The sequence below is a fragment of the Pseudonaja textilis genome, chromosome 13 (genome assembly GCF_049901715.1).
Source record: "Pseudonaja textilis isolate UNSWEBS1 chromosome 13, rPseTex1.2, whole genome shotgun sequence".
Lineage (NCBI taxonomy): Eukaryota > Metazoa > Chordata > Lepidosauria > Squamata > Elapidae > Pseudonaja > Pseudonaja textilis.
Genome location: NC_142002.1, coordinates 19598263 through 19620229, shown reverse-complemented (window position 1 = coordinate 19620229; position 21967 = coordinate 19598263).

The window sequence follows — 21967 nt, the reverse complement described above, 5'->3', positions numbered from 1 at the left end:
TTCACCACCCACTTTCACCAAGATTTTTCTCCTCTGTCACTCGTTGTATGATTTCACCTCTTTGATTTCACCGCTTGATTTAAAGTTTGCTTCTGTAAGTTAGGTGTATCCTTCCTGTGAACACCTGTATCAGTTTGCAGCGGGCAGGTGGAACAAGGTGGGATACCATGTTACACTTTTCCCAAAATTGGAATATTTGCACATTTCCCGACTTTGAATATTTGCGAATTTCTTTGAGGAAAGTCATCTGGAATCCGTTTGAGAATGTCTCAGTTGGGCAGATGCCGATCTGTCAAAGGGTTAATGCACAAATGTATATATCTGTGATTTTTAGGGCAATCACAGCCTATTGAAAGCAGATTGACCCCAGACAATAAAAAAAAATGTGCCCAGAGACTTAAAATACCTTTTATTGAGGTTTTTCTTCCTTTACCGAATGCTGCTCTCACATAGTAAGTTTTTCAGAGAAGGGAAGAATGTGAGGTAATCAAAATTATAGGGTACTGATGTGGAAGTCAGGGTAAAATCTGGTCTGTTTTTATTTTAATGCAGCTTTCCTGGATGGGTATTTAATTTTTATTCACTTAAAAGATGTTAATGTCTGGTTTCTTACTATAAGTTGTTTTTCTCTCTCTCTCTTTTCCTTCTTCTAATGCTATTGCTTTTTTAAGTGGAGCTAAGGATATCCTTTTAGAAAAAGGATAGGTCTCTAATTTCATAACCCTCATCTTGACTTTTTCTGTGTGTTCCAAAGAATATAGGAGAAGTATGTTTTTCATAAAAATAATGTATTTTTTATACCGATTTTTAACTAGAGAATGATGAATGCTGCTGAATTCATTAAACACTATTACCTGCATCTGCCTGTATCATAATTTTGGTGACTCTCTCACAAATTCTATAGAAACCCTTCGCTATTTACTTCTTTGTATGTTTGCATTCTCTTTTTCTAGTTATTATTATTATTATTTTTCGTCCTGCAATTTTCTCAAGAGCCCTTTGGGAAGAGGGCTCCTCACACCCAGTCTTGGTTGAAATTCTCATCCTGGGCTTGATGGTGATGGCTCTTTTAATTCTTCCATTGTGGGAAGAAGATAAAGAAGATTTGCCTGTGAATCACACAGATGTGTTGTCCCTGGACCCCAATTATCCTTCCTTTACATTGGTGCCGTAGAGTAAAAGCTTACAAAACAAAGGAAGTTCCTAAAAAAAAGAATCTTTAAGTAACAAGTAGAAAAGAATCTTTAAGTAACCGATCTTTAAGTAACAAGTAGCTTTCTCCTTGACTGATAAGCAACCAAGATTGCTAAATGGATTTTCGGGCGACCGTACAAATGCCCAGGGCACACCCCAATATGCAAACTAGAAAAATAGGACACTGCTAAAATCATTTATTTGCAATAGTGGCAAATATCTGTAGTTCGGGTGGAGGAAGAGGGCAGAGCTTTGTGAATGAAAGGCTGATGAAGCAAGCAAGAATGGTCCTTGAAATTTGGTTTGCAATTTGCATGTTTAACAAGGTGTGACCTCCACTCTGCGGCGGGAATTAAACTCTAGATCTCCTACCAAATGCCTGAAGCTCCTGGTTGTGTTTACACAAGGGGTACCATTAATTGCTGAGTGAAAATATTGAAACTCTTCAGCTCTTTGTAATACGCCTAAACCCGCTGGGAGTGTCTGCTCTTGAAGGCTAGCCTCCAAAGGATTTTGCTGGAGATAATTATTTCAAACCAGACAGTGTTGGGATTCAAATGTTTTCACTACTGGTTCTATGGGAGTGGCCTGGTGGCTTGGTGGGTGTGGCAGGGGAAGGTTACTGCAAAATCCCCCTTCCCTCCCCACCCCACTAACCTGCTTTCCAGCTCCGTTCTCCAGGGCAGGGCCACCAAAGAAGACCCAGCCGATCACCTGGGACTCGGGGGGCAGAGAAGAGATGGGATTGGCGGGGCCAGTCAGGGGTGGGATTGGCCAGTTCTCCAAACTACTCAAAATTTCCGTTACCAGTTCCTCAGAACTGGTCAGAACCAGCTGAATCCCACCTCTGGAACCAGAGTTAGCTTCAAAAATTCACCCAAGCATCCTGGTTGGGCAGAAACAGATATTAATTTGTGCAACCACTCTATCATCTGAAGAACTTAAAATTGACCCGTAGATGCATTTTATAAACAAGCTTATCACATAATAAATATTTTCATCTTTAGAGCTGTGGCTGTGCAGTGGTTAGAATGCAGCTTTGCAAGCTAATTCTGCCGACAGCTAGCAGTTCAATCTTGACCGGCTCAAGGTTGACTCAGCCTTCCGTCCATCCGAGGTCAGTAAAACAAGGACCCCAGATTGTTGGGGGTAAGAGGCTGACTTTGTAAACCACTTAGAGGGGGCTGTAAAGCACTGTGAAGTGGTGTAGAAGTCTAAATCCTATTGGTATTGCTATTTTGATGCCAGATATAAAATGTGTAGCTTTTATGATTTTTTAAAAAAACAAAATTATATAGATCTATCGTGAAACCCTCCAGATCACAAAGGAAGACAGCTAATAATAGGGTAGGTGGGAAGAGACACACTGGTGTATGTGCTTATGTGTATATTTGTGTGTCTGTGTAGTTGTGTTCTTTCTGCTGGCCAAAGCAACAGCGAAGCTTGGCTTTTATAATGTTACAATTTGGTCCAGACGTTTAAATTTGCATGCTTGTTTTCTCCTTGGGGGGAAAGATGTGAAGTTGTGTGTACATTGCTTTAAACATTCTCAGATCCAACAATCTGTTTCTGCTTTTTTCATGAACAAATCCATGCGAACTTTTCTGCCATATGGTGTCACTGTTGCATATCAGCATTTAAAAAAAAAATCTCTCTGAAAGTAATCTTGATTAAAGTTTTTTTAACAAGAAGGGTGGGAAAGGACTTTAAAAGGAACTGAGAAAGTTTTACAAATTCCTTTGCTAATGGCCCATTAGCATTCTGTCTCTCTATTTCTCTCTCTCTCTCTCTCTCTCTCTCTTTCTGTCTCTCTTTCTTTCTCTTTCTCACTCTTTTTTCTTTCTCTCTTTCTCAATCTCTCTTTCTTTTTCTTTCACTCTTTCTCTCTCTTTCTCACTCGTTTTCTCTTTCTTTCTCTTTCTCTCTTACTCTCTCTCTCTCTCTCTCTCTCTCTCTCTCTCGGTCACACACACACACACACACACACACACACACCTGCAGGAAGTGTCCAAAAAAGTTAATTTGATGACCAGTATTGTGTGATCAAAGCACCACTTAATAGGTAGTCTTCAACTTCCAACAGTTCATTTAGTGACTGTTCAAACTTACAAGGGCACTGAAAAAAGCAATTGATGAGCATTTTTCACACTTATGACCGACGAAGCATCCCCCTGTTCTGATTCACATTCAGATGCTTGGCAAGTGTCTCATATTTATGACAGTTGAAGGCTCCCAGGGTCACAGACACAACTTCTCCTTTCTTTTCTTCCTCTAGTTCTTCTTTTTTTTCCTTTTTAACTTGTCCTGTTAGTTTGTATTCCAAGAAAGGATGTGGAAAATTGGAGGAGGACATTTTGAATTCAGAGACAAATGCAGAAATGGGGCAAAAGAGTTGCAAATGAATATGTGCAACACCTACGGAAACGATTTATAATTTCACCCATAAGTAGTGAGTGGAAATTTTATTTTCTGCTCCCATAGCCTTCCTTAATTTTCTGAGCATTTTGGAAGCATCTCCCATTAAATTTATGGCACCCACCCTTACACACTGTCTCTCCTTTCTTAATGCAATTTCTCATCCTCCAGGATACGCCTTGAATTGTAATTGGAATGGAAGGATAATGTACCTGCCTAGGAAAATATGACAGGCTAATTGCTGGAGGTTTTTTTTTCCTTCTTCTTCTTCCTCTTAATGCAATCACAATAATTAGTCCATCTGGGGCCAGAGTTTGCAAGATTGTATGATTACTGTATTTTGTTACATATTAAATTAAGCAATTGCTCCGTTGTGCGTTTGCAAATGCCTGTCTGAATTTCTTTTTTTGCTTTTTTCAGGAAACGCGAACTGTAATTTCATCGCGGTGCATTGCAACTCTAGAATAAAATACAACGAAAACAAGCTTTTGGGGAAGAGTCAGAAAAGTAATATTTTTAAGGTCAGGAACTGGCAATCCCAGAGCTTTGATGTAGCTCCAATGTTTTACCTTTGAGGAGACACATTGTGTGAGTGCAGACGGAAGAAGAAAAGGCCTTAAATTCTTACCATGTGCAGGAAGACATTAATTAAAATAACTTGTAATTACCATGATTACCTCCAAGTAATGGATTTAAACCTTTCTCCCTCTTTTTTAACTGAAAGATTGCAAAATGTGAGTCTCTGAATCTTTGGCACTCAACAGAGTTGGATGACCCCCCCCCCAAAAAAAAACTTTGCCTTGGGCGGGAAGTCCTCGACTTATTGACCCCAATTGAGCCCCAAATTTCTGTTGCTGGGTGAGACAGTTGTTAAGTGGATTTCCTCCCATTTTATAACCTTTCTTGGCATAGTTGTTCAGCGAATCTGGCTTCCCCGTTGACTTTGCTGATCTGACCCTTGAGGTCAGCCATGAATATTTAGTGTATGGAAATTTCGGATTGAGTAAAGTTCATGCATTCATTCATGTACGAGTGCGTGTGCCTTCAATGCATGCTCCCCGGGGAGTAGAAAGTGCCACAATCAAATTTGCTGCTATCAGAAGGTCGGTCACTTTGGAGGGCTTTGAAAATAGGAAACCACAGAGGAAGAAAAAGGTGGAAGTGGTTGCTCATCGCATGAGCTCTGTACCTCCTCCAAAAATCGTGGAGGGGCCATTGGAAACGAGGGGAAGGAAGCAGGAAAGGGTTGTAATATTGGTCCATTTCCTTGATATATTTGATTAGCTACCAGGAGGGTCTTTTTAAAGATCTTCTGAACATGAACTCCACCTAGGCATCCATTTATGGTGGCCTTGTTTCTCATTTTCATTGCTTGACTTTGGTTTCACCTTCATTTGGAAGCTGGATCACCTAACTCTTTTCCCATCTTCAATGTTATTCTCTCTCTCTCTCTCTCTTCTCTCTCTCTCTCTCTCCTTCTCCTCTCTCTCTCTCACTTCTCTCTGTGTCTCTCTTGTTTTCTGTCTGTCTGTGTCTTTCTCTTTCTGTCTTTCTCTCTTTGTGTCTTTCTCTCTTTGTGTCTTTCTCTCCCTCTCTCTTTCCCCCTCCCTTCCTTCCTCCCTCCCTCCCTTTTTCTTCCTCTCATTTCTCTCTCTGTGTCCCTCTTGTTTCCTCTCTGTCTCTCTGTCTCTCTGTCTCTCTCTCTCTCTCTCCTCTCTCCTCTTAAAAGTCCAATCCTCTAATAAAATTGAGTGAAAGCCCATGAAACGCTATGCCATTGTGGCTGTGTTCCTATAACTCGCTTAACAGATAAATAATTAATCCTTTTTCTGGATTCTCAACATTAGAATGAAACATTAATGACCCCAATGAAATAAAACATACAACCCCAATTAAACAAGTTTACTGCTCCCAGATTTGGAAATTGGGTGAACCGAGCCATGAGGATTTTTCACTCACCTGGTTTAATGGGTGTGAGTGTTGAAGGAATCCCAACATTTTTTTTCATTCTCCCTGCGCCAACCCCAACCCTGCCTTTATTTTTTGCAGAAATAAGGAAACTCATTTCCCTCTGAGCTGGTTCTTCTCTCATCTTAATTCTTCAATGCATCGTCATTCCTACCGGAATTCAACAAGATTTTCCAAACTCACCATAAAAGAAGAAGGAGCTAGCAAAGGAAGGCGGGTCTGTTTGAAACCTAGCTCTTTCACAGTCTGCAACTGAGATGGACCAGGCAAAGTGGCAAGGGGAAAGATGTTGCTAAAATTGTCTGAAAGCAAGGTCACCATTTAAATGGAGGATGTGCTGCCGTTTTATTGTTATTTCACTTAGGTTTTAATTAGTTTGTGGCGAGACGCAGTCAGCAGAGTTCAGGCAAACACATTATCCTCCATTTGCCTGTAAGAAGTGTCCTCAAATTTCTACATTCCTTAATTATTGGCATCCTCGGTTTAATTACTGCCAGGAATGAGAGGCACAATCAACTGGGAGAGAAGGTGTTGGAACCCATTAGATCAAGTCATTGTTTTCATTAGCGAAGTAACTTGGAGGAATCCCACTCCAGCTTAATTGAAGTTTGGGATATCGGTAAAAGTCGGTGCCTTGTATAATAGGAGTCTCCAAGGGGTGCATGAAATGCCACACCACATCGTAAGGCCATTGAGAAAATAGCACACGTTTTGTATAATTCACAAGTGGTTTTATATGCCTGTGTGGATTTCTTCTATGGATCTCATAATTTACGAATTGAATGTAGACTCACAGAGCCTGAGTTATATTGTGGTGTCCCAGATTTGATGAACATCTCAGTAAATCTTGTGCCAATGCGTCACTGCAACTAGCTAGATTGGAGAGCCATAATCTTGCCTGATTAGCTGCTATAACTTCAGATAGAAGATAATGTTTGTAGCTCAGGGTCAAGGTGCAGGCTCCTCATGGTGCTTTCTGGGCTTCGTGGTTTTCTTGCAGACGTTTCAGGACCCAGCTCGATAACCTCTTCAGGGCTGAAAAGGAGTGAGGTTTGTGGAGAGGAGGAGGGAGAAGATGATGACTGTGGAGTCCTTGGTGCTCTCTGAGCTTGGTGGTTTTCTTGCAGACATTTCATTACCCAACTAGGTCATACCATCAGCGCTAGAAGGGGTGTGCATTTTTATATATTGGTGGCTTGCCCTATCAGTTGGGTTGGAGTATACTTATGGGTTCCTTGAATAGGCTGTTGTTTACTGTTAGTTTGTTTGTCTGCATTGGTAGTTGCTTGATTGCATCATTGTTCAGTTGATTGCTGGTCTAGTGTTAATCTGCTCCTATGGGTATTGCTTAATATACTTTCTCAAATTCTTGTCCATGTCTCCCTTGGAATGTTTATTGTCATATCCAATTGAAGATTCTTTTTCTACCGAGTCAGTTTTCATGGGAGAATGAGTCAATCAGATGACCCAAAGTAACAAAAATCAGAGCCATCCAGGGCTGAGCCCCACCGGAACCAAGATTTGTAGCTGACCGTGATGCCTGGCCAACCCCATGGAGAAGATTATTTCCAGAGGCTACAGCTGGCTTAGTTCATTCCAGCCCTGAACAGAGGTTTTGGAGCCGCTTAAAGATTAACAAATTGCTTGGAGCATACACGTTCCGAGTCTTCATCGCTCAATTTGTCAGGTTGTCTTGTAGTGTGTTGTTTCCACCTGCAGAAAACCACCCACCAGTGATTTGGAATCATGTTCCAGAAATAGCTTGTCTCCCAGTCATTAAATAGAGGAAACTACAACCTGTTTTCCCACCAGCCACCTCATTAGCCAGACAGCTTTAAAAAAAAAAAAACCTTGCAGAGTTGCTCATTCTGGGACTCTGAATCATAGGAGGCCATACCGGTGTTACTTAGTCTTTAAAGTAGATATTCCAGAAGACCTGTAGGTCCCCAGGTTTAGCATGAGAACGAAGGGATGCATTTTGACTATGATAAAGTTTAGCTAAATTGATTCTCCTTCCAGGACTTCATGTTTAGTACTGTGGAGTCTTTGGTGTTCTCTGAGCTTGGTTGTTTTCTCGCAGATTTATGACCCAATTAGGGAACATCATCAAAGCTGGAAGGAAGGGAGGGAGGGAAGGAGGGAAGAAGAGAAGGAGGACTGTGGGACCATTGATGGTGATCTGAACTTGGTTGTTTTCTTGTAGTTGTTTATGATCCAATGTGGCAACATAATCAATGCTAGAAGGCGATGGGGTTTGTGGAGCAGAGGAGAAGGAGGAAAAAGAGGCAGAAGATTTTAGTGTCCTTGGTGGTCTCTGAGCTTGGTTGTTTTCTTGAAGAAGAAGAAGAAGAAAGAATAATTCACATTTGTCTTGTCAAGGTTTCTTTTGAAGATCTACAGTTTTCTTTTCATTCTCCTGCGACCTCTTTGCAAACTATCCTTCTCACCATGCCTAGGCAATGTGTTTTGAGAGGGCCCCTGAGAACATTGGAGAAGTTTCTGGAAAGTACAACAGGAAAGGCAACCAGTCCATCAGAGCTCTTAAAAATGATGGATATGTAATTTGATTTCACAGTGCCTGCATAGCCAGAAGCAGCCACCTTATCTATCCGCTGAGCTATCCTTCACCCAAGGAGCCACATAACAGTCTGGAGATCTTAGTAGAAGCTTAATTGACTGTAACTTGGAGATTGTTGTCCCATCAGTCTTCAACTCTGGGCCCATTTCCCCAGGTGACGAATGGGGACAAATGATCTGGAAGTTTTAGCTGAGACAACAAAGGAAGGCACTGTTGGAAGCAAGCGGGGAGAATCCCCAGATTTTCTTCCTCCCTGCTCCATGAAATTGTCTGTTTAATGGCAGCCAAATGTTCCGTGTCCCACTGATGGGAAGAACGTTGATAAATGACAGGCCAGCTTTTTCCCAGCACAGCAGAAAGTGTCTCACGCAGAGATATGAAAGGACCCATTACACTAAATTAATGAGCAGACCTGGAGAAACTGCTTACCTGCTTAAGCTCAACTTTCTCAGATAGAGAAGGTAAATTATTTGATCTCGTTTTTTTTAAAGAGAAGCTGTGATTCCACTCTTTGGTAGGGAAAGAAACTTCTACAAGGGTTGCGTGAGGAATGTCTACTCGTCTGATGTTCTTATTATTCACTGGGGCACCAGGCCCAAGGACTCCTGGGTAAAATACGGTTGTCCCCATTAGCTGACACCATACGAAGCCCTATATCTGCAAGGAAAGTTTTGCCTTACTCCACAATGGCATCACTCCATCACATCTGTGATGAGATACAAGACAAAAACAGTCACAGAAAACAGGTGAAGCCCCTTTTATTCCTTCACTTTGCTTCCAAGCTCCGAATATTCTTGATGGATGACAAAAAACACCTCCCACACAAACAGTTACAAGAAGAAGGAAAAAATCAACACAAAACCAGGCAAGATAAAGGGCTGGAGGACATCCACAGATAACACACACTGGGAAGGACGCCAAACTCAGAGAGGAGCCATAACTAGAGATATTTCCATGCTTTGTTTCCAGCGTTCACCTGTATGCATGTCTGTCCTCTTATTCAGTTGTCACAGCTGCAGCCCATGAAGAGAATCAAGGCCCTGTCCTCCCCAGTAGACCATGTCTCTCCCTTATCCTCTCCTCCTGCGTGCCGTAGGATGGAGAGGGGATGGGCCTGGGTCCTCCTCTGACTGCCCAGCCGGCCTCTGCCCTTCCCCAGCCTCCTCCACCACCTCCGGAGCCACACTTCCACTCCCTGTCATCTGTTCCTCCTCTCCCTCAGAGTCAGTCTCCACCAAGGGCAGGATAACATCTGAGGCCTCTAACAATCTTAAGAGGATAATCAGTAGACCTCAACTAACAAACACAATTAGAGCTGGAACTTCCATTGCTCAGTGATGCAGTCATGAAGTGTGTCGTCACTTCACTGTGTCTGATTCTACAACCTTTTATTTGCCACGGCCGTTAAGTGAATCCCACAATCACGACTGACTGAGAGACAGACAGAAATCTAACAGAAAAAGAAAATGGCGGCCATTGTGTTGCTTAGCAATGGACTTTGTCATCTGGGCGAGAAAAATTGCACAGGGTAGAAATATGATTTTTTTTCTCTTTCCTCTATTTGAGTTTCCAGAAAAATTGCCTTATTATTTTATCACTTCAGCCAATATTACCCTTCAAGGACTTTGAAGAGAAATAGGTCTTGTGAGGGGAGGCCATTCCTTAATCGTTCTCTTAAGCCAAGCCAGAACAACGAATGTGTCTTCTTGGTCTACTTACATTTCTGGTTAACTGTAATTAGGAGACTACTAATGAAGGATCAGGCTCTTAATGCTCATTGCTGAAAGAGCCATTGGCAAAGCAACGGGAAGGCGTTAAGATCTTTTCCCGCTTCGATCAACACACAGGGATTGTTAAAGGAAACAAATAGCCAAGTCCTTTAATGCAAAGGAAAAAAAAAATCTTTTTAAGAAGAACATTGAAAAGCAAAGAAGAAACCCCATCAATAAAGTCTTCACCATGCAAGCTTTAATTAGACTTTCCTTTGAGATGTGCGGGGAAAAGTTGGAGGTGCTACTTAGAGGTCAGCCAGCTGCTTCTTAAATTGGGTTTAGAAAGAAAGAAAAGCTGGATTTATACATATTAGCCACAAATAAGCAAGCTGAAATAAGAAAATTGGAATAACAACAGCTGGATTTATACATATTAGCTACAAATAAGCAAGACATCAATGGCTTCTTGGTTGACTGAACCCAATCAGAGTTGATGCTTTTCTGAAAATTTGGTCCGTAGAAGCTCTGGGTCTTTAATAAATACTTTTTGGAGATCCCACCTTTAGAAGAAGATGTTATATGAAGTTGCTCACCTCCTCTTTGGGGTTTACTAAAGCCTGATTCACGATTAACCTTGGCATCTGGGTCCTTTGCAAAGAGCTAAATGTTCAACACAACAAAGGGTGAACATCTGTTGTGGCACCAACCTGTCGTGGTCCGAGTTTCCCAGAGGGTTGTTGTTGTTGTTGTATCTTCTTCTTCTTCTTCTTCTTCTTCTTCTTCTTCTTCTTCTTCTTCTTCTTCTTCTTCTTCTTCTTCTTCTTCTTCTTCTTCTTCTTCTTCTTCTTCTTCTCCTCCTCCTCCTCCTCCTCCTCCTCCTCCTCCTCCTTCTCTTTCCTCCTCCTCCTCCTCCTCCTCCTCCTCCTTCTCCTTCTCCTTCTCCTTCTTCTTCTCTTTCCTCCTCCTCCTCCTCCTCCTCCTCCTCCTCCTCCCTCCTCCTCCTCTTCTCCTCCTCCCTCCTCCTCCTCCTCCTCCTTCTCCTTCTCCTTCTTCTTCTCTTTCTCCTCCTCCTCCTCCCTCCTCCTCCTCCTCCTCCTCCTCCTCCTCCTCCTCCCTCCTCCTCCTCTCCTCCTCCTCCTCCTCCTCCTCCTCCTCCTCCTCCTCCCTCCTCCTCCTCCTCTCCTTCTCCTTCTCCTTCTCCTCCTTCTTCTTCTTCTTTCCTCCTCCTCCTCCTCCTCCTCCTCCTCCTCCTCCTCCTCCTCCTCCTCCTCCTCCTCCTCCTCCTCCTCCTCCTCCTCCTCCTCCTCCTCTTCCTCCTCCTTCTTCTTTTTATTTTTAGGAAAAGAGAAAGGAGGAAGCCAAACATTGCAGAACAATCAGTGGTATTGTTTGTCTTTATTGTTGAGAGACAAAAGGGAGAAACGGGACCACAGATGGTTTAGAAAACCACCTCGCCCCACAATGACTTCCTGAGCAAAAGACAAAAGAAGACAGATGTTGGCTAATAAGGATGGGGCCTTTGTCGTCTTCGTTCCTTTAGATGTCACTTCCTGAATAATGAGCCCAGGGATTGGGGGGGGGCAGGCTGCAGAAATAATACAGCCGCCAGTCAGAAATGCCTGGAAACTCCGTGGTTCTTTTCTTTTGTGAAATCTTGATTGTAGGTTTCATGTTTTTATGTCTGGAGAAAGCCAGTTGAAAGGAATAAATGAGAGGGCTGTCAGAAAGTGGAGGAAACCAGGCAGGAGGAAAAAGGAGGATAATTTTGCAGTGTTTGTGAACCAACCTGGGCTTCTACGTCTACTGTCCGCTGGGAGCTTTGTCATCCGGAAAGGTATCTACTTGGCCAACGGTGGCCTCGAGTCCAGATAGTCCTCGACTAACGATTGGCTTCTTAACAGATAATCAGAGTTGCAAGGGACCTTGTAGGTCATCTAGTCCAACCCCCTGCTCAAGCAGGAGACCCTACACCATTTCTGATAGATGGGAGTCCAGTCTCTTCTTGAAAGCCTCCAGTGATGAAGCTCCCACAACTTCCGAAGGCAACTTCTGTTCCATTGGGTTGATTGTTCTCACTGTCAGAAAGTTTCTCCTTATTTCTAAGTTGAGTCTCTCCTTGTTCAGTTTCCATCTATAATTCCTTGTCTGGCCTTCAAAGGTGCTTTGGAAAATACCTTCACCCCTTCCTCCTCTCTGGGGCAGCCCCTCAAATATTGGAGCACTGCTATCCTGTCTCCCCTGGTCCTTCTCTTCCCTAGACTAGCCAGGCCCAGTTCCTGCAACCGTTCTTCATATGTTTTACCCTCCAGTCCCCTGGATGACAATTGGGAGCGGATTTTCCTCTGTCAAGCAAAGCCGTTCTTAAGTAAGTCATGCCCAATTTTACGACCTTTGGGCCCTGACGGCAAAGCGAATCACTGCAATTTTTAGGCGAATCCCACAGTCTGTCAACTCATAACATATTTCTATGGTCGTTTTATAGGGGGGGTAGGGAAAAGGGTTTGAAAGAGCAGCGCGGCAGCTTGGAATTCAAAAGCGCATTCCACGCGTAGTTTTCCAGAGATTGTAACTAGGTGACTGAAGTTTCTGCCGTGCCAAAATCTAATTGGAGAAAAATGACTGGAATCCTGACACGGTCATTAAGTGAACCAGGTTTCACTTGTCGGAAGCTGGCTTGGAGAAGCTGCAAAGGGGGAAACCGCATGACTCTGAGATGCGGCAACCATCTGTTGGCAGATCTCCGAATTTTGATCACGCGACTGTGGGGATGAGACTAGCGACGAGTCGTAAGAGCGAGGACTGGCAATAAGCCATTTTGGGACTACCCTCGTGCCTTTAAACTATGTTTCTTCCTTTCTCATCGGGGGAAATGTAATATTATGCCTTTTTAAAAAAAAACATTTCTCAAAATATGTCATTCTTCTGGAAAGGGGTGTGTGTGTGCTAACTTTCTACAAGACGGACAGTGCGTTGTGTGTGTTGGGGGGGTTTTTCCTATCCGGGCAACTTGATCTACCCAACAATGCATTCTGGTTCTCCGTTCTGTGCAAAACAGCTTTTTTTTTCCTGCAACCTTGTGGGACCCAATTTCCCATCGACTTTGCTCAATAGATTTTTCTTAAGCATTGATATGAAAATATCCTGGAAGGCAAAATCAATCCGCTGCACTTCAAAATAAAAAAAATAAAATAAAATAAAAATACACAGGGAGGGATTTAAAACGGCTTTGAGCCCATCTTTGAATTTCTGCCTTTTGCTGCTGTTTCTGGGGCTTTGCTGGTCTTCTCTTTCCCAGCCTGCTCTAAAATCAGGAGAATATTTGCCGTCGGTGGAGAGAGGGAGGCGGGCTGTCCTAGAGCAGGAAAGATCAAAATCCCAGGGAGCCGGGAGGAGGCCGTTCTCTTGCAATGACTTGGCACCGTTTTTTTCCAGCTGGCGGCAAAGCAAGACATTTAATGGTGACACTGTTTGAAATTTGCAACTCGGTGCAAAAAAAATAAAATAAAAATCTGTTTGGAGGGAAAGGAGCCAAGTTTATGAGTCAGCAAATAGCCAAGGAGGTTGTTTACCCTTCTGGGTTGCATTTTCACAGATTCCCTCCAGTATGACTGGACTTACTGGTTTTTTTATTTTGGGTTTTTTTGCAAACTGGCTCAGATGCATGCATTATGTTTTTTTAAAACATAATTTTGTCTCTTAACTTAAGGACAAGGTAGCCTTTGAACTTATGACCACAAATCAGCCCAACATTTATGCGGCTAAGTGAGACATTTGTTAAGTGGGCTTTGCCCCGTTTTATGACTTTTTGTGATGACCCAAAGGGGCGTGGCACAAAGGCAACACAGTCACATAAGTAAGAAAAGTCCCTTTAATACCGCCAACTTTGCCTCCGATATCCAGGTTACCTTCAGCTGGAGAAAAAAAACTCCTAAGAACAACCTTTAAGGGGAGGAAATTCAGTCCGAAAACGAAGTACATAGAAACTGTAACTTAAAATCCACACAAACCACGCTGCAGTAATTAACTGAACAGGGCAGGAGAAGGAATTGTAGACTTCAAAGGCCAGCAAAACACACACAGTTGGGAAGATGCCAGGAACCCAGATAAGCCTTGATGATACCAGATAATTCACAATTTGCTTCCAACAACTTGCTGTGCGCAGCTTCCGTTTTTAAACATTGTCTTCCCAGCTGCAGCTAATGAAGGGAATCAGGGCCCTTTCCTCCCCCGTAAGCCATGCAACTCATGTTGCTCCCTTCTCTGTTCCTCCCTGCGTGCCCTAGGATGAAGAGGCAGTGGGCCTGGTTCTTCCTCCGAACTCTTCCTTGCTCTACCTCTCCCCTGCTCTGCCCAGCCAGACTTTGCCCTTCCCCAGTTTCTTCCACAGTCCATGGAGCCACACTCCCACTTCCTGTCAGTTGTTTGGCTTCCTCCTCCAAGTCAGGTTCCAACAGGGGCATGACACTTTTCTTACCGCATGTTTTTAAGTGAATCACTGCAGTTGCTAAGCCAGTCACATGGTTGTTAAGTGAATCTGGTTTCCCCGTTGACTTTGCTTGTCAGAGAGTTGCAGAAGGGGATCACACAACCCCAGGACACTGCAACCTTCGTAACTACATGCCAGTTTCCAAGCCTCTGAATTTTGATCACGTGACCATGGGAATGCTGCCACAGTCGCAGGTGTGAAAAATGGTCTTTTTTCAGTGCCGCTGTAACTTCAAACAGTCATTAAGTGAACTGCTGTAAGTCAAGAACTACCTGCAGTGTCTCTCACTTGGACTAGAAGACCTCCAAGGTCCCTTCCAGTGGTATCCTCTGCGTTAATACTTACCTCCTGCTGCTGTGTATAACCGTTTTTCTCGGAATGCAAATGTCCGAACTTAATAACGATTCCGAATGCGTTTTTATCTCATTTCCCAGCGTGTTTGGATACAGCTTTTGAGTGGAGAAGGACACTGAAACCCATGATAATTGCACTGCTCTTTGCTTTAATTTATTTGAAGTTGCCCGAGGTGTATTAGATAGCACTATCAAGGTATATTAGGCAGCACTAACACTTCGGGAGGGCTTGGCTTGGTTGGATCAAGTTGAAATCCTTGAAATCCGCTGAACTAAGTGTATAGTAATTACAACAGGATATGCTGAATTAGCCTTGTATGAAACTGGATTGCTGGCTGAGGTTATTTCCTAGTTGTATTTCCTCCACATCTTCTTCCCGAGAGTGTCTAGAATCTTAACATCACCTTAGCAGTAAATGCATCTAACATAACCATCTCAATAAGGTGCAACTGGGATATCCATTAAATAGAACTGGTCAATTTTGCTTTCTTCTCCTGTGTCCAAGTTCCATCCCACTGATGGACATACCGGCAACTTTGGGCTGTTTCTCACCAAGGAAAGGACCAAACAATATTCTCACCTCTTGGATGGATGATGGATTGATAGATGATGGATGATGGATGAAGGATATATGGATTTACAGATAATCAGGGTTGGAAGGGACCTTGTAGGCCATCTAGTCCAACCCCCCGCCCAAGCGGGAGACCCTACACCATTTCTGACAAATGGCAGTCCAATCTCTTCTTGAAAGTCTCAACTGATGGCACTCCCACAACTTCCGAGGGCAACGTCTGTTCCATGGGTTGATTGTTCTCACTGTCAGAAAGTTTCTCCTTGTTTCCAGGTTAAATCTCTCCTTGTTCAGTTTCCATCCATTATTCCTTGTCTGGCCTATAGGAGCTTTGATAAATAGCTTGACTCCCCTTCCTCCTCCCTGTGGCAGCCCCTCAAATATTGGAAGATCGCTATCATGTCTCCTTGGGTCCTTCTCTTTACTAGACTAGCCAGGCCCAGTTCCTGCAACTGTTCGTTGTATGTTTTAGCCTCCAGTCCCCTAACCATCCTGGTTGCTCTTCTCTGTACTATTTCTAGAGTCTCAACATCTTTTTGGGGGGGATGGATGATGGATGATGGATGGTGGATGGTGGATGATGGATGATGAATGGATGGATGGATGGATGCATGATGGATGCATGATGGATGGATGATGGATGGATGGATGGATGGATGGATGGATGGATGGATGGATGTTAAAGGATTGTGCACTGAAAAGCTAGTCAAGCATCTCCTGTGCAGAGGAGATCCAAGTTGGAGTCTACTCATACTCATGGATGCTTCTCCAGTGACCTTGGGCCAGTCTCTCCCCCTCTCTAGCCAACCAACCTGCAAAAATCTCACAAGATTATGATGGACGTATCTGGAGGAGACTAGATATATTTCTCTGAGTTTCAGGAGGAAAGATAGTCAAGCTAATCAGCACGACAATAAAGAAGACACGACTTGTTTCATGTCTTAAGCTCAGCACTACATCTTGTAGCAGGAATCCCCACTAGAATAGAGTAGAGTATAAAGGACCAATACTTTTTTCAATTCATTAATGAACAGCTGGGAAAGGTTGGGAGATTCTCCGTGCAACTCCAGAGGCAAATCTACGTTGTACTGATCCTTCCTGTCTCAAGGCTATCTCACTGTGTTTCCTCATGATCCTTCCCCAAACGAGGAATGTTCCTACGAGCAGTTGTCAAGTCTCATAAAAGAGATGTGAGCCAGTTGAGGGTGAAGGAGACACCTTCTGGGTATCTTACAATGCTTGCCATTTTATAGATTGTAGAGCAATGAAAAGGATGACTTGCCAATGGAGAAAAATTCAACCCGAGCTCTTGATCTATCTACGAGGTCAAAGGAGGGGGGGGTGGCGGTAGAAAAATGGGAGTTCTCCTTCATCCTTCTCCAACTTTGTGGGGGCTCCTCGCTCCAAGGTGTTCTTCGGAGGTGGCATCACTGCTCCATAGCTCAAATATTACTTATAATTTGCTGTGAACCACAGCCAAGGTCTTGCAAGCTAAATGAAATGACCTGTCATATTTCAGAATAGATTTGGTAAACAACAACAACAAAAAAACACTTTCCCAGGGTGCAATTTATATCCAGAGAAAGTGTTTCCAGATTGGAGTAGCTGCCCAACTCATTTGTCTTCCCAAGGGCTGAAGAGCGGTGTTGAGCTCTTAAATTTAAATGTTCATGGTCTGTGATTTCTAGCTCGCAAGTTTGCTGACGGTAAGTGTTCGCAAGTTGCTTCTGGAGTTTGCCTGGTTATCTCTTTTTCAGGTGGGCTCTTGGCTGAAAGGTTTAAATTTCTCTCTGCTCCCCCCACAACCCAACAAAGTTTTCTGCAGCTTCCTTGGTATTGTGAAACTGATAACCAGGCTGCACGGTTGATCTACATACATTAAAAATCCTTACAGTACAGAGGCTTTGCGTGCTACATAATGGATAAGTTGTCAACATTGGGTAGACCTCACAAACAGACCCGTGCTGTAGTAAGCTCCCTTGGGAAAACTGTCTTTTGAACCAAAACATGATTATTATTATTTTTTGAAAAAACGTAACAGCTTTAAAACTGCTTTTGTTTCTACGTGCTTTGATTTCCTCGATTAAATCAGAAAACCAAGGGAGGGGGGACTATTGTAGAGAGGCTGTCAGCCCTATGAGGCAGAGAAGACCAATCCTGCAAGCCTGATTTTGGTCCTCCTCCTCATTTTATATTCATGGCAATTATGGGGTGTGTGTGTGTGTGTCTCTGTCTGAGATGTTTTATAAATCAGACACATTCTGGAAAGAGAGAAGTTCGCTGAGATGGGCTCCAACCCTAGTCCAAAAGCTCAGAAGATTAAACCGAGTCTTCTCACTTGAGACAGTGACTAACCCAGACTGGACCCTACAACATTATCCTGGGTCCCGTGTATTTACCTTCACTTGTTTTATAAATCTACCCAGTGGTGGGATTCAGCCAGTTTACACCAGTTTGGAAGAACCGGTTGTTAACTTTCTGAGCAGTTTGGTGAACTGGCTGTTAGAAGAAATCATTAGAGCAGAGAACCGGTTGTTAAATTATTTGAATCCCACCACTGAATCTACCCATTGTTTGTGTGGGTTCCCTCTCTCCATCCAGGTCATCCTCCTTACTTCATAAAGGACATACATACAAAAGCTATTCTTCTTTCTTTATGGTTCCCAGCCTGGAAGTCTGAAGAGAAATTGGTTGCTTTCTTGAGCCCGAGATGCCATCCATGCCCTACTAGAGTATGCTACGGTCAACAGAATTGACTGTGAAAGTTTGAGATGGTTTCCTTAAAAACGTGATTGGCCGAATTCAATTATTACCTGACACCAACAATTCAGGGAATTTAAGGACTGAAGATTTATGAACTGTGCAGTCCTTGGTCCTCTCTGAGTTTTGTTGTCTTCTTGAAGGTGTTTCATTCCTAGGGTAGGTAACATCAACAGCCAGGTCATCTCCAAGGAAGCAAGCGAGATCAGAGAACCCTAAAAGCTTCACTGTCCAACTCTGAGCTACCCATATTCTCCTCTTAATCAAGGAAAGAAGCAACCTAGAACTAATGAGAAATTCCCTGACAGTGAGAACAATTAATCAGTGGAACTCCTGGCCTCCAGAAGTTGTGAATGCTCCAACACTGGAAGTTTTTAAGAAGAGATTGGAGAGGCATTTGTCTGAAGCCGTGTAGGGTTTCCTGCCTAAGCAGAAGGTTGGACTAGAAGACCTCCAAGGTCCCTTCCAACTCTCTTATTCTATTCTCTTCTATCAGAAGTTTTGAACTTTCTATCTGAAGTTTTAAAGTTCTTGCAACTATATCGTTTTTTAAAATCTGCCAGGGTCTCCACTGCTGAGTTAGATGTGGCCCTCCCCAGCTGAGAGAAAGTTATCAGGAGATGACGCCTTAAATATTTCATTTTGATTTGCGCCCTCCTCCTTTTCACGTTCACTAGTTACTATTTGCTGAAGCGCACAAATAAGGCTTGTTCCGTATCCCTGGAAGACTTCATTTTTATCTAATTTATATTCCTTTACAGATAAAAAATAGATAGCTGACTTCAAAGTAAGTAACTCGAAGTGCAAGCTTTCTCTCTCTCTCTCTCTCTCTCTCTCTCTTTTTTTTTTTTTTTTTACAAAACCAAAAACTAGAAACACTCCAGTCAATGACATTCATTTTTGAGTTAATTTATGTTGATGCACTGGTGCAGAACAAACTTGGTTTCTTGACAAACATTAAATATGGAACCCTTTTTTATGACAGATGTTTTGACGAAAGGCCACTGCACAGCACTTATTGAAGGACAGCCCTGTCCTGGTTATCAGCTCCTATTTCTGCAAAAATAAATGTGTCCCCGCTGTGGGTGTGAAAGAGATTTTCTCAAGCTGGTGTCCCCTGGATGTGGCTGCGTTGGCAAGCAATGGATGGACCTGAAGCCCGACATCTGTTGAAGACACTAGATTAACGGTTGCAGTTTCCCCCTTAAAGAACTGATCAAGAATTGTGCCTTTTTTCCTTTATGTTACATGAAATGTTCTCCCGATTCAATTCTGGACCGGAAAAATGTTCTAGTAGGGTATGAGAGTCCTTTAAATAAGTTTTGATGGTGTAAAGCATGCGCCTTTGCCCAAGGAACAATTTGTCGCAGATTATATCATTCTCAGCATTTGCAGGTTGACATTGTGACTTACGTGACAATATCCTGCTATATAGTGGACACCTGTAGTGTGAATGCTCGACTCTCTGCTGAAGGAGCATGAATGTTGGCATGGAATAAAGGAATAGAATAGAATAGAATACCTTTATTGTCATTGCATTCCACGGATAGAATGAAATTTGAAAGCTACTCCAGCATGGTGGCCCAAACACCACATCACAATCACACTACAGAGTATTTAAAATAACAATAATAACAATAACAACAATAATAATAATATTTCCCTCTCTCATTTCTCTCTGTGTGTCTCTCTCCTTTTCTCTCTGTGTCTCTTTCTCTCTCTCTCTCCCTCTCTCTCCCTCCCTCTCTCTTTCCCTCTCTCATTTCTCTCTGTGTCTCTCTCTCCTTTTCTCTCTGTGTCTCTTTCTCTCTCTCTCCCTCCCTCTCCCTCCCTCCCTCTCTCTTTCCCTCTCTCATTTCTCTCTGTGTCTCTCTCTCCTTTTCTCTCTGTGTCTCTTTCTCTCTCTCTCCCTCCCTCTCCCTCCCTCCCTCTCTCTTTCCCTCTCTCATTTCTCTCTGTGTCTCTCTCTCCTTTTCTCTCTGTGTCTCTTTCTCTCTCTCTCTCTCTCTCCCTCTCCCTCACTCCCTCTCTCTTTCCCTCTCTCATTTCTCTCTGTGTGTCTCTCTCCTTTTCTCTCTGTGTCTCTTTCTCTCTCTCTCTATCCCTCTCCCTCCCTCCCTCTCTCTTTCCCTCTCTCATTTCTCTCTGTGTCTCTCTCTCCTTTTCTCTCTGTGTCTCTTTTCTCTCTCTCTCTCCCTCACTCCCTCTCTCTTTCCCTCTCTCATTTTTTTCTGTGTCTCTCTCTCCTTTTCTCTCTGTGTCTCTTTCTCTTTCTCTCTCTCTCTCTCCCTCTCCCTCACTCCCTCTCTCTTTCCCTCTCTCATTTCTCTCTGTGTCTCTCTCTCCTTTTCTCTCTGTGTCTCTTTCTCTCTCTCTCTCTCCCTCACTCCCTCTCTTTCCCTCTCTCATTTTTTTCTGTGTCTCTCTCTCCTTTTCTCTCTGTGTCTCTTTCTCTTTCTCTCTCTCTCTCTCCCTCTCCCTCACTCCCTCTCTCTTTCCCTCTCTCATTTCTCTCTGTGTCTCTCTCTCCTTTTCTCTCTGTGTCTCTTTCTCTCTCTCCCTCCTTCTCTCTTTCCCTCTCTCATTTTCTCTCTGTGTCTCTTTCTCTCTCTCTCTCTCCCTCCCTCCCCCTCTCTTTTTTTTCCCTTTTCCTTCTAAATCTTGTATTTCCCTGGGAAGAAGACCCTTGGCAGTCTGTACGTCCGAAAGAGATTGCGTTGGTTTTCAAAGTTCAGAATCTTATTACAGTTCTTCTAATGGCGATATTCCTTCCCCCAGGAAAAGATTGGATCTGAAACACCGTGACAAATTTTCTCGTCATAATCTCCCTTGGAGGTTTCAGCAATTATTCTCCTTGTGGACTGAATTAACCTCCATCCTGGTAGGAATTCATCATCCCAGCCCTTAAATCTCCAGAGTGCTCTTCTCCTTTGCAAAGGAGATTAGAGAAGGGACAGCAATGAGAATCTCTGCCCTTGGGGCAGTGACTTTACTAATGACCCATCCAAGAGAGAAAAGCCAGAGAGACACAAAGGTAGAAATGCAGATTCAGGGGGTGGTCCTTGCAAAAAAACAATTTACCTATGAAAAGTTGCAAAGCAATGGGGACAAAGAGAAGCGTTTTCCCTCTTCCCACACAACGGGGCATTTGTCTCTGTGTGTTTTCTAGATTACTCAAGATACGACAATAGAGACAAAGGTTTTTTTTTTTTCATTTTCTATTCTCCTTTGGTTAAAGGGGGTGATCTAAAATCTAGAACTGCCTTCCTTTTTTTGAGTGTCCAAAATAGACCTCAATCTGAGTCAGAATGGAGCTGGAAGGAACCTCGGAGGTCTTCTAGTCCATCCTCCTGCTGAAGCAGGAAACCGTATACCATTTCAGACAAATGGTTGTCCAATCTCTTTTAAAAAACCTCCAGAATTGGAGGACCCACAACTTCTGGAGAAAAATTGTTCCAACGATTAAGTATTCTCATTATCAGGAAATTTTCTCCTTAGTTCTAAGTTGCTTCTCTCTTTGATTAGTTTTCATCCGTTGTTTCTTATTCTGCCTTCTGGTGCTTTGGAAAATAGGCTGATTCCCTCTTCTTTGTGGTAGCCCTTCAAATATTGGAACATTGCTATCCTGTCACCCTTTCACTACAAAAGCAAGATTTTTATATAATAAAGATATAAAATATATTCACCCTCTACTCCTGTTCCTAAAAGGGGAAAAAATCCAGAAACCTAGAGAATTCAGACTTGAAATAGAAATGATTTTCTCTTTAATCAAGCAGAAAATCCTCCTCTCCCAGCCAATGATCTGATTCTTGGATGGTTTTCCCCATCTGAGAAGGAATCAAGAAGGGATTCTGAATTTTAAAAGCTCGCATCAAATGGAAAGTTGATTGCTTCCTTATTTATCCATCAAAGCAAGAAGCCGTTTGAGAA